Source organism: Eretmochelys imbricata, chromosome 1 (assembly GCF_965152235.1).
Source record: "Eretmochelys imbricata isolate rEreImb1 chromosome 1, rEreImb1.hap1, whole genome shotgun sequence".
NCBI classification, from domain to species: Eukaryota; Metazoa; Chordata; order Testudines; family Cheloniidae; genus Eretmochelys; species Eretmochelys imbricata.
The window spans coordinates 2,094,372-2,099,799 of NC_135572.1; the positions used below are offsets into that span (position 1 = coordinate 2,094,372).

Consider the following 5,428-nt stretch of genomic DNA (forward strand, 5'->3'; position numbering starts at 1 on the left):
ATTGGAGGTGTCAGACAGACTCAACTCTGGGTGATGCCACCAGCACCACCAACTGTGGCCAATTCATTTCTGAATCTCATTCAGCTAAACTCTTTGCTCCAATAATGTCTGTGGCATGGAGTTCTACAGGCCAAATATGGATTATGTGACCAGTTTTCTTTGATCAGTTTTATATGTTTAGAGTTTCAATATAATTGAATTGAATGGTCCCTTGTTCCTGTGTTATGAGACAGAATAAATATAAATGCCTGAACTACTTTCTATATTGATAGGTTCATAGGGTTTATAGTCAGAAGGGACCATTAGATCATCCAGCCTGCCCTCCTGTGTAACACAGGCCATTCCATTTCTCCCCGTTACCCCAGCATTGAGCTCCATAACTTGTGATTGAGTAAGACCGGGTCTACACCAGGATTTTATATCATGGATCAAAGAGCAACAGGGTTAAAAGGAGCTGCAAGGATCACGTAGTCTAACCTCTGCCGAGATGCAGGATTTGTTGTATCTAAACCACCCCAGACAGATGAGTGTCCAGCCTCCTGTTGAAAACCTCCAGTGAAGGACTTTCCACAACCTGCCTGGGCATCTGTTCCATTGTCCTGCTGTTCTTACAGTTGGAAAGTTTATCTGAGATTAAATCTAAATCTGAATAGCTGTAGTCTGAACCCATTGCCTCTTCCCTGCCCTATGTGGCAACAGGGAACAACTTTCCTCGATCTTATTTATGGCAGCCTTTCAAGTATCTCAAGACCCCTCTCATGTCCCCCCTCAATCCTCCCTTTTCCAAACTGATCATACCCAGTTTCTTCAGCCTTTGCTCGTATGGCTTGCATTCCACCATGTTGATCGTCTTCATCACTTGACTCTGGATCCTTTCCAGTTGCTCTACACCGTTCCTATATATTGGAGACCAAAACTGGACACAATACTCCAGCTGAGGCCTCACCGTCACCAGGAAAAGGGCTACTCTCCCCTCCCGTGACTGGCAAGCTATGACTCTGCTACTGCAAACGAAAATTGCATTTGCTCCTTTTTGCAGTAGAAAAAAAAATCTCACCCCTAAGAGATGTAGCTAGAGCAACCTAACCCTGGTATATGCAGCAAGAAGTCTACTGAAGAATTCTTCATTGAACTAGCTCTTTTCCCACAATCTGCATGAAATCTGCCAGTAGGTATTGACATTCCTATGGCTGGAGCGCAGCTGGGACGGCACAGCGTCCTCTCCCCAAATACTGAGCAGATTCAGCAGATCCACATTGTCCCAAGCGTGGAGCCACCATGGCCACCTGGGAAGCTGTAATGTGAGCACTCCACACCCAGGAAACAGGAAGGGGAATTTTAAAATTCTTGAACCTTTAAAGGGAGACGGGCAGAAGCTGTTCGCCTCTATGGAGGGGAGAGGCGTTGAAACTGTTCACCACGGCATTCAGGATGGGCAATGCGGGACGCCTTCCGGAGGCCAATTTCAGTGATAAAATAAACAAAAAATTTCCGTAAAAGGCCTTAAACCTCTTGTCAAGGTGGTTACATTCTGTCACTGAAACTGAGGAGTTCCGTCGTTGAAAGTGAATTTGCAGTGTGTACACCGCCGCTGTTCGTCAAAAACTGCTTTTTTGCAAAAAAACTTGGTCATGTAGACAAGGCCTAAGGAACAATGATGAATAATCAGTATCCACATTTGTGTTTCCTGCTGGGGCCCAGTAAGGTTTCCCACACCACGATGAGTAGGAATTAATGAGGCAGGAAGCACCATAAAATATGGAATTGAGATTAGTAAGGTCATTTGTTCATAGTTCATTTCTCTGAATTATTAAAATATCATTTTTCAGTGTGTGAAGGGCGACCAATCTGCTTCACCCATGAGAACAGCCCCCAGTAGTGCGTGCATTGTCTCATGTTAACATTGTCTCTCCATCCAGGTAGTTTTACTGTGACCATCACTCTGGGCATATACAGGAAGTCACGGAAACACGTGGTACAAGCAGGAGACACCTTCTCTCCTACTCCATGTCAGATTCCAACACAACTGAATTCACCAACCCCTCCACCTTCATCCTGCTGGGCATTCCTGGCCTGGAGGCAGCCCATGTCTGGATCTCCATCCCCTTCTGCACCATGTACACCATTGCTGTCTTGGGGAACTTCACCATCCTGTTCATTGTGAAGACGGAGCCAAGCCTCCATGGGCCCATGTACTATTTCCTCTGCATGCTGGCCATCACCGACCTGGTCCTGTATACTTCCACCATGCCAAAATCCTGGCAATCTTCTGGTTCAATTCCAGGGAGATCGATTTCAGTGCCTGCCTCACCCAGATGTACTTCATTCACTGCTTCTCAGCGATGGAGTCTGGGATCCTCGTGGCCATTGCCTTGGATCGCTACGTGGCCATCTGCCATTCCCTGAGACATTCCACCATGCTAACAAACCCCACTGTGGTGGTCAAGATTGGCCTGGCCGTGGTGCTGCGCAGTGGCATGGTCGTACTGCCCTTTCCCTTCCTGGTAAGACAGTGGCCGTATTGCACAACCAACTTCATCCCCAACCCGTACTGCGTGCATATAGCTGTGGCAAAGCTGGCCTGCGCCGACTCCCATGTCAGTAGAAACTATGGCCTCTTTGTGACATTCGGTGTGATGGGTCTGGATGGGATTTTTATCACTGTGTCCTATACCCAGATCCTCAGGGCCATCTTCAGCCTCCCCACAAAGGATGCCCGGCTCAAGACTTTTGAAAACTGCGGCTCCCATCTCTGTGTCATTTTAGCCTTTTACATCCCACATCTCTTCATCTCCCTCATGTGCAGATTTGCTCAGAATGTGCCCCTGCATTCCCACATTCTCATTGCCAATGTGTACCTCTTCATGCCCCCCATGCTAAACCCCATCATCTACGGGGTGAGGACGAAACAGATCCGGGACAGGCTGCTCCGGCTCTTTACTCATAAAGGGGCCTAAAGTTTCCTTCATGTGCTCTGATTCTGAGATTGAGCTCTGCTCAGAGCTGGCTGGTGACATGGTGCCAGGCCCCCTTCCCTGAATCCATGACTGGACAGTCAAAGGTACATTAAATCCTGGCCTTACTGTGCTGTGTCAGTGTGACAATCTGAGGAATCGGTCTGCGTACAGCTCATAGGATTGCCACCGTTCTAATTCTTTTTAACTGGACCTCTGAGGCTCCACGTCCTGCCCAGTCTATTCCCCAAAGCCCTGCCCTCTGCCCCACCTCTTTCTACAAGGCAGCTTCCACTGTCCCATCTCCCTAAAGGCCCCGCTCACTTCTCTGCTTCTTCGTGTTATGCCCCACCTAAGCTCCGCCTTTACGCCCAAAGCCTCACCCTGTTGCTCGCTCCGGATGACTGGAAAAAGGCTAATGTAGTGCCAATCTTTAAAAAAGGGAAGAAGGAGGATCCTGGGAACTACAGGCCAGTCAGCCTCACCTCAGTCCCTGGAAAAATCATGGAGCAGGTCCTCAAAGAATCAATCTTGAAGTACTTGCATGAGAGGAAAGTGATCAGGAACAGCCAGCATGGATTCACCAAGGGAAGGTCATGCCTGACTAATCTAATCGCCTTTTATCATGAGATTACTGGTTCTGTGGATGAAGGGAAAGCAGTGGATGTATTGTTTCTTGACTTTAGCAAAGCTTTTGACACGGTCTCCCACAGTATTCTTGTCAGCAAGTTAAAGAAGTATGGGCTGGATGAATGCACTATAGGGTGGGTAGAAAGCTGGCTAGATTGTCGGGCTCAACGGGTAGTGATCAATGGCTCCATGTCTAGTTGGCAGCCGGTGTCAAGTGGAGTGCCCCAAGGGTCGGTCCTGGGGCCGGTTTTGTTCAATATCTTCATAAATGATCTGGAGGATGGTGTGGATTGCACTCTCAGCAAATTTGCGGACGATACTAAACTGGGAGGAGTGGTAGATACGCTGGAGGGGAGGGATAGGATACAGAAGGACCTAGACAAATTGGAGGATTGGGCCAAAAGAAATCTGATGAGGTTCAATAAGGATAAGTGCAGGGTCCTGCACTTAGGACGGAAGAATCCAATGCACCGCTACAGACTAGGGACCGAATGGCTAGGCAGCAGTTCTGCGGAAAAGGACCTAGGGGTGACAGTGGATGAGAAGCTGGATATGAGTCAGCAGTGTGCCCTTGTTGCCAAGAAGGCCAATGGCATTTTGGGATGTATACGTAGGGGCATAGCGAGCAGATCGAGGGACGTGATCGTTCCCCTCTATTCAACATTGGTGAGGCCTCATCTGGAGTACTGTGTCCAGTTTTGGGCCCCACACTACAAGAAGGATGTGGATAAATTGGAGAGAGTCCAGCGAAGGGCAACAAAAATGATTAGGGGTCTAGAACACATGACTTATGAGGAGAGGCTGAGGGAGCTGGGATTGTTTAGCCTGCAGAAGAGAAGAATGAGGGGGGATTTGATAGCTGCTTTCAACTACCTGAAAGGGGGTTCCAAAGAGGATGGCTATAGACTGTTCTCAATGGTAGCAGATGACAGAACGAGGAGTAATGGCCTCAAGTTGCAGTGGGGGAGGTTTAGATTGGATATTAGGAAAAACTTTTTCACTATGAGGGTGGTGAAGCACTGGAATGCGTTGCCTAGGGAGGTGGTGGAATCTCCTTCCTTGGAATTTTTTAAGGTCAGGCTTGACAAAGCCCTGGCTGGGATGATTTAACTGGGAATTGGTCCTGCTTCGAGCAGGGGGTTGGACTAGATGACCTTCAGGGGTCCCTTCCAACCCTGATATTCTATGATTCTATGATTCTATGATTCTATGATTCCCCTCCTCTCCAACCCCATCCACTTGCTGGATCATCTCCACCGTCCTACCCTCCCTCACCCCAATCTGGGCTCCTTCTGCTGCGGGACTGGGACAGAATCTGGAGCAGCCTGGCAAGGAACCTGCAGTGAATGCAGTGAGGAAGCAGTGCTGGGGCCGACAGGCCAGTCTGGAGTGGAGAAGAAAGCCAGGAAACCCTATAAATTCAGCTGAGCATTGGGAGCAGGACTATGCAGCAGTCAGCTGAGATTGTGCATCATACAGCGTGTGGGCCCGAAAGCTCAGCTGCAGAGTTCTGAGGGTTTGAGACCATTGTGAGGCTTATTTCCTTAGCTTTCAGCAATGGTCTCAAGTTGCAGTGGGGGAGGTCTAGGTTGCATATTAGGAAACACTATTTCACTAGGAGGGTGGTGAAGCACTGGAATGCGTTACCTAGGGAGGTGGTGGAATCTCCATCCTTAGAGGTTTTTAAGGCCCAGCTTGACAAAGCCCTGCCTGGGATGATTTAGTTGGTGTTGGTCCTGGTCTGAGCAGGGGCTTGGACTAGATGACCTCCTGACATCTCCTCCGACCCTAATCTTCTATGATTCTGTGATTCCATGAAATTTGGCTTGTGGAACTCCTCGCCA

General features: G+C 48.7%; 1 pseudogene; it reads left to right on the forward strand.

The window, feature by feature from the left end:
* The first annotated feature begins 2,007 nt into the window (after nucleotides 1–2,007).
* LOC144277683 (olfactory receptor 52R1-like) lies at nucleotides 2,008–2,957 on the forward strand (annotated as a pseudogene).
* The last annotated feature ends 2,471 nt before the right edge of the window (nucleotides 2,958–5,428 follow it).